At 39.8% G+C, this 7,658-nt stretch overlaps 1 pseudogene; it reads left to right on the top strand.

Moving 5' to 3' along the window:
• Positions 1–2,840: 2,840 nt before the first annotated feature.
• LOC108717465 lies at positions 2,841–7,146 on the top strand (annotated as a pseudogene).
• Positions 7,147–7,658: the final 512 nt, after the last annotated feature.

Below are 7,658 nucleotides of genomic sequence, written 5' to 3'. Positions count from 1 at the left end.
ATAACCCTGATTTAAGGTGGCCCTACACTGAATGATCTGCTTGTTTGGCGATGTCGGCAAACGAGCGGATCTCTCTCTGATATGCCCACCTTGAGGTGGGCAATATGGGGCTGATCCGATCGTGGGCCCTAGGGCCCAACGATCAGATCCTAACGAATGGGAATGGGGGTCGGATAGCGGGACCGCATCAACGAACAGATGCGGCCGCGATCAGACGAGATTTTTTTCCCATGCGATTGAGATCTGGCCGACTTTCGGCCAGATCTCGATCGGGAAAGCCGTCGGGGAGCCCCATACACGGGCCACTAAGCTGCCGACTTGGTCTGTTGGCAGCTTTTATCGGCCCGTGTATGGCCACCTTTACCCTGCTGTTTGGTGCATTTCAGATATGGCCCACAATAACACTCATTATCTGCACATTTCTTATCGTTGTCCCTGCTGAGCAGAAACATGAGCTGTTAGAATTGATACAATAGTTGCTAGTATTCCACAGATACTGCTAAGAAATGTATAAACTAATTGTATAGATTAAATGAAGCACATTGTAACAGTTCCGATGCTCCTGGATCACTGAGCTGCCAGACTGAACCCACAGACACTTTTGGGGAAAACGGTAAAAAAATAAAAGATGGAAAGCAATTGAAAAAAGTCTTTGTTTATGGTGAACAATCTAAAAACAACTGAACCGATTAAAAAGTGTTTGGAAGTGAACAACCCCTTTAAAGTAACTTACAATATTGTTATATCACCGATAATTTATTTTTATTTTTAATAAATATTCCAGTAAAACAATACCCAACTTAAGTCAAAGTGTGAAATTCTGTGTTATTTTAGGGTGACACGGAGAGAATTCTCATCCTTAGATAAATCTTCACTACCAAGGGCAACAAATCTCCCAAAAAAGACATTGCCGCAAGTATAACTTAGTACTTGCGATCATCCGAAATTGCCTCCCTTCGCATTTTAGCCAGATTGCCATGAGAACTTGCAAGTTTTATTTGTGGTGATCAAAATGTAATTCAATGGAGATTCGTTGCAATATTGTGCCATGGCCCTTATGCTGAATATCGGAAAAAGAATTATTACACACACATTTTATCTAACAATTGCCCTTTAGAAAATGACTTAATGAGCACAGCTCACTGCCCTGTACATTCTGGTACCAGCTGTGTGTTAGACAGCTTTGTGTACTTTAGATAAAAGTGTTTACTTAAGTTTACTGGCTGGGTTGGACCTCACATCACAGGAGTGGAATAACACAAAAATCACATCACCATAAAAGGCGGCAGACTTTGGAACTGGTTCTCCATTCTGTTAGCTTGGACTTCTTTTTTTTTTATTATGTACAATACCTATAAAATAATGAGGTTAGAACTGCAGTGCCACCTAGCAACTCTGACCCAGCATACAATGAATAAATGCATTTTTGCTCTCAGGCAAACATTAAAAAATCATTAATAGGTATACGCTGTTTTAAGGCAACTGTTTGGGAAACACAATCCTACTATTAAGTATGGAGATAACACAGTGATGAATTATTTTAAATGTCTAAAAAGAAGCTGTATGCTTTTGTGGCTACAAATGTCCCTGGGAAAGGTCTGGAGAGCCAAGGGTGAGGTTCAGTGAGAGCAACATAAATAAAAGCAGCAGACCTGACAGCTGGGAGGAAATTAAATACAGGGGCCACTGGGGTTGTAAATAATTTGCAATAAAAATATAATTGTAAACCTGGTCATCTTTCCAATGGTTTTGGGAGTCCTAAGAGTTCTTTCACTAGGGGGGCAACAATTACTTGTACTTCTATTTATAACATCTAATGTCAGGGTTTCCTATCAGTGCACACCTAGCCTATTTAGGTAAGTAATCCACAGTGGGTTCATACACATGCTTCAATATGTCAGATAATGCATACAGTCTCCTTCTGGAGTATTCTACACTATATTGTACACAAGAGTTCTCTCTAGTCTAACCAACTTGCCTCTTTTTTATTTTTACTCCTTTTTTACACCTTTAGTAGCACTGTAATTAATATGGTTTCCTTGCAGACCTGGGGTCCTGGTTTCAATTCCAGCCAGGGCACTATTTACAAGGAGTTTGAAAGTTGAGGTAGAGTCCTGTAAGGGTCCATTTTTTGGAACCCGACCCGTACCCACAACCTGCAATCCGCAACTCAAACCGGAAACCCGACCCGCATTCATACCCACTACCCGACCGTTCCTCGCAAGTACCTTATCCGCAAACCCGACCCGCGACCCGCTGACCATCAAGAATCAGGAAGTGCTGTCATTGTAAACCGGAAGTGATGTCATCGGAAGTAGACGTGATCAGAAAAAAAGAGTAAAAGATGAAGTGCTGTCATTGTAAACCGGAAGTGACATCATTAAAAAGAAAAAATCGCTATTGAAAAGACTCGACCCGCGACCCGCAAACCCGCAGAACTTCTACCCACAACCTGCAGGGTACTGCAGTGTTTTGCGGGTAACCTATGGGTACCTGACCCGCTGCAGGACTCTTAAGTTGAGGTTGACCATACCACGGGTAAGTGATAGGAAGCTTGGTTTGTAAGCTTCACTGGGGCAGGGGCTGATACCAGATAATACAAGTTTTTTTTACCAGGGGGTCAAGGAAATTTAATGTCTATAGCAATGGGCTACTTCATAATTGATTGTACCTCATTTAGTCAATGCAAATGGGCAGTGCTGTCTCTTTTCCTTATTATTATTATTATTATTATTATTATTATTATGTTAGTTCTGTTTTAATCTTCTTAGGAACCAGATCTTTACATATGCAAGCCTAATATTTTTATATTATACAAATGTCTCCATTCTTTTCGAGGCATGGCCATGGAAAACACTATGTTCTACATGAGGGTGTTAGGAGATTTGTATTCCCATGAAACAATGTGTTGGTGGGTATTTTAATTTACTAACAGGAAAATAATTGCTTTAGACGTACAGTATGCAGCTCTGTGAGTGTGTATGGCTAATGCTTTACAGATTGATAAATTGTGGATGACAATAATTCAACATTATCTGTTAGACAATAACTTACACAGCAAATTATAATAGAATTATAAAATAAATCGAACTTACAATAAATGAATATACAAGGTTTACAGAATGAAACTAGAGAGCCCTACAATTTATAATCTAAAGGAGTTAAAAATCTATTTTTGTAGTTACTGTTCTTGCCATATAAGCACTATATTGTCTACCTTGTTTACATTTTCAGAGCATCAAAAGATAATACCCATGGAAACCCTTATGAAACTGGGAGTGACACCGTTTATTTTTCTGTGGTAGATCCCCAAGGCAATGCCTGTTCTTTCATAAACAGCAATTATCAAGATTTTGACATGGGACTAGTGCCTGATTCCTGTGGCTTTACCTTGCAAGTAAGGAGGTTATGTTCTGCCTAATGTACATTACTGTTGCTGGAAGATACACTGAATAAAGGTGGCCATACATGATAAGATGATCATCAAATGAGATGATCATTCCCCGATATGCCCACCAACAGCAGGGCGATATCAGGTTAAGCCAATTGTTCGGCCCTAGGGTCAAACGATCGGATTATAACAAAGGAAATGGGCTCTGACGGAACAATGACCTCAATATCTGGCCAGTTTTTGGCCAGAGATAAATCAGGGAGACTTGTTGGAAGCCACCATACACAGGCAGATAAATTGCCAAATTGGTCTAAAGGACTGAAATCAGCAGCTTTAATCTGCCCGTGTATGGCCACCTTGAGATGGACATTTGCCTTTCCTAACCAAGATGCATTCATATCTGTATTGCATGTTGGCTTATTCACATTTTTATATGACATAATTAGCCTTCAAAAATGTTCAATATCAATGAAACTTAGGGATGTCATAATCAAAGCCAGTACAGGACATGTCCACCTTCCCCATGCCACCTCATTGCCTAGCCATCTGATCTTCCTATGTTTCCCCTGTGGAGCATCTGGCTGGTCTATAGGCTGGGCAGGGAGACAACATTGCACACTGTGAAAGAATGCATCAACCCCTCCTGCTGTAGAAGAAAACTTCCTGTTTAAAATAGGAAGATTGGCTCTCACATTTACATGCACTCAGTAGACATGCAAATAACTTCTGCTTCTAATGGCTGTCAATTATGCAGAACACCTTTGGCCATCAGTTATAATAACATATGGATACATCATGGATGGTGATGCTTTCCTGCACAAGCGGAAGGAGCCGAGTATGCCAAACAGGGCCGGGCCAGGCCGACTAGGCGCCCAAGGCAACCTGACTGACCAAACGCCCCGCACGCCAGACAAAGGAGAAAGCGATGGAGGGGAACACAACGGAGGGGCAGGGAGGAGAACGAGACAGAGGGGAGGAGAATGTGACGGAGGGGAGGAGTATTAGACTGTGCGGAGTAAGGGGTGCGAACCTGGCTATGGGTAGGCAGAAGACAATTTTAGAGGTAGCTTCCCAGCACCCCTCTATTATTGCGCCCCTAGGCAGCCACCTTTTCTGCCTACCCCTAGTTCCGGCCCTGATGCCAAATTTTGTCTGTAACAGTAAGTGCTCTCAACTACCAGGGAAGCAGGGGGTGCACCACTCCCTCCTGCTCCCCCTCGGGGCCTTCCGGAGATTGCAGCTCAGGAGGTAAGCAAAACACTTTATATAGCGCGTCTAGAGGGGAGCGGGGGGCCCGGGTGCACATCCTCCACCTGGGCCCAGTAGCGTTTAGTTACATTACTGAGCCTATGAGCTATGGCTTACCCTTCTCTGTATGCTTTAGTGCTGATTCTGCACCTTAATAACAGGAATTTAGCAAAAGAATGAACAGGAAGAGACTTAACTCTCCCAGACATGGAAGTGTAATAGCTCTTTTTTGTTATTGTTTTATTTAGACGTGTTTTTTCCCCATTAAGAGCTTACCTGTTTTCCGATTGGTCAGTATTTCAATCCCAGTCTTCTGATTGGTCGCTTCTAAAAAAGGAGGTGTGTCTTTGCAAAAAGGCATGAAAGCCGGCTATAAAAAGACAAACATGCCAAACGGTCTTCATTCTTCACCGGCGGCCGAAGGGAGAGGATCATTCTGTAAATCTCGCCTGCCCTGTTATTGAATAAAAGATGTTTAAAAGATGTTTAAAAAAATATATATATATTGTCGCAGCTGTAACTTGTTGATGGCAGAGAAAGTGTCGTGTGGAGGTATGCCCCTAGCTATGTGGTAAATATGTGGGGTTTACGGATTATTTTTATTATTAATCTTTAAGGTGGTCCGCTGCAGAGGCTGGCTGGGAAGATTTGTATGAGCAGGTATTATTATTATTATTAGCAATGTTTACTGTTCTGATTGATATGATAATCAATAAACAACAGCTGTGGCCATTCTCCACCATGTACGTGTCTGTGTCCATAATTTGGTTGTTGGGTAAGTCATTATTTTGTTGTAGGTAATGTTGGCTGCAACTCCCATGGACCTGAAAGCAATGCTTTCTGTTCTGCACCAAAGTTACAATATTATTGCTATCACAACACTTCAAAATCTTTAGCATGTGACCCCCTTTCCATTGTGCTTTGGGGCTTCCCATATTTAAACCTTTTCAAAAACCACAATTAAATGGATCAGCGCTTGTTAGCACATTTGAGACTTATTTCAGTGCATATTGGAAAAATACAGCTGGGTGTAAGATGAATTTCTTTAAACCAAATTGTAGGCTTTGAATTGGGTTATAGTCAATACATTTTGAAGTGGAAGTCGGCAAACCATTTTTTGGCAAATAAACGCTGTTTTGATATAAAATATTGGTTTCATGCATTGTTTTCAGAACCGAGGGAAAAACTTTTCAACTTGTCAAAGGGCCATCCAAACTGTTTAGCACCTGGCCAACGTCCCTTTCATCCCCTCATCCCCTCCATGGCTACAACTGCAGATACAGTGTTCTTTTGGTGTGATGGGAGGATTCATGCAACCTCAGGTACATGTACAGATAGATAGAGCCACACCAGAAGGAAAATCCCTTAGAAATAGTTACCCAAGTGTTTTATTTGTACATACTTTGGGGGGGGGGGGGGGAGTGCAATAAATTTGCAAATATTACCCGGGCTGTTAGCTTTATGTGACTATAACAATCTTATTTGTATTTATCTTACATTCTGGGCTGGATGACAGTTTCAAAACCAGAAATCTTAGCATTTGAATGGAAAATTCAATTTAGGATTGAAATTATAGTAGGTTATAGACCTGTTAATTTAAGACATTTCTACCTCTTTATAACCTAAATATTAAAATGTTTCTGGTTACTAATTTCAATGACACCCAGGAACTAAAAAGCAAGTTCATTCTTGTTCTCTCTGAGGCTCTGTTGTTATTTCTTAAAGTGATACTGGAAAAAAATTTTTATGGCAAAATTATAAATGGTATGCAAAGACATAGTTAAACCATAGCCTGCTTTCTAGGGTCATCTAGCATCCGGAAAACTGTTTGTATTTATTTATATATAACAAAAGAGCTGCAGAACAAAGCATTAATTTAAAACCCTAAAAATAATAACTAGTATAACTAGTTAACTAGACTAGTTAAAAGTCTTAGAATGAATATATATATATATAAATTTCCAGTTTCCTCTATTCTTCTCCAGACTGTATAAAGGAGTAGTTGAACTGTAGTTACTGTGCTTACAGTTGTTATTTTCTACTTACTTACTAATGCATTTGACAGGCTATTTTAAACATAGAATTTGGGATGAATCCTCAGCAGGCTCTCGAATCTCCTCGCTTTTATGTCGATTATTTCAAATAAGGTTATTTGAGTGTTTTTTGACATTTATGGATGTCTCAGTGGGATATTTCTATACTTTTCAATTGTTGTTCCTTAAAAATGTCAGATCAGAAATGGCAGTTATACCTTAAATATGGGATTTTCTAGATGGCTGCAGATAAACTGAAAGCAAGAAGTCATTCTATCCACTGGCCAATTTGCAGCCACGATAGGAAGCTTTTTGGACGAAAGGGGACTGTTGGGAGGCAAATTATATCTGTAGTAATGTTTGCAAGGTGTGGTTGGCTGGATACAATCCCAGAGCAGATGGCTGTGCAAAGGGATACTGCATGAAGTAAACCCTGGTTGAAACACATTTCAAAATACTTTCATTAGTTTTCTAGTTCAGTGCAGTCTCTGGTTTACCCAGAATTTATTGAGAAAGAATGACATACCTGAGATATAAATACTTGCCAAGATTAAAAAAAACAGTATTGGACAATTTCTTGTTTCTAATAAAATGCTGATTTTCATCACTGCACAACCAGGTCTTGGAACACTGGACATGAATTAATGTTATGAGTAGTATAGAACACTGCTGTTAATACATCATATTCAGTTTACTTGCTTGATTGAGGATTACATAAAACTGGGATTCATATAGTTTTTCTTCCTTAAAGGAGAACTAGTTATCCTTTAAAAAAAAAAACAGCAGTCCTAGAATGGTTTATATTTTACCTATTTTTAGAATCAAATCAACAAACCTTTACCATAAATCACTACAACTACACTACACGTGTACTTGATCCCAACTAATATCATAATCATTCATCCTTACTGGAACCAAAACAGTTCAATTGGTCTTAAATAATTTTTTAGTAGACTTAAGGTATGGAGATCCACTTTACAGAAAGA

The sequence above is a fragment of the Xenopus laevis genome, chromosome 5S, assembly GCF_017654675.1.
Source record: "Xenopus laevis strain J_2021 chromosome 5S, Xenopus_laevis_v10.1, whole genome shotgun sequence".
In the NCBI taxonomy this organism is placed as follows: Eukaryota; Metazoa; Chordata; class Amphibia; order Anura; family Pipidae; genus Xenopus; species Xenopus laevis.
Note: the sequence above shows the minus strand (reverse complement) of the source record. Positions and strands in the feature narration are given on the sequence as shown.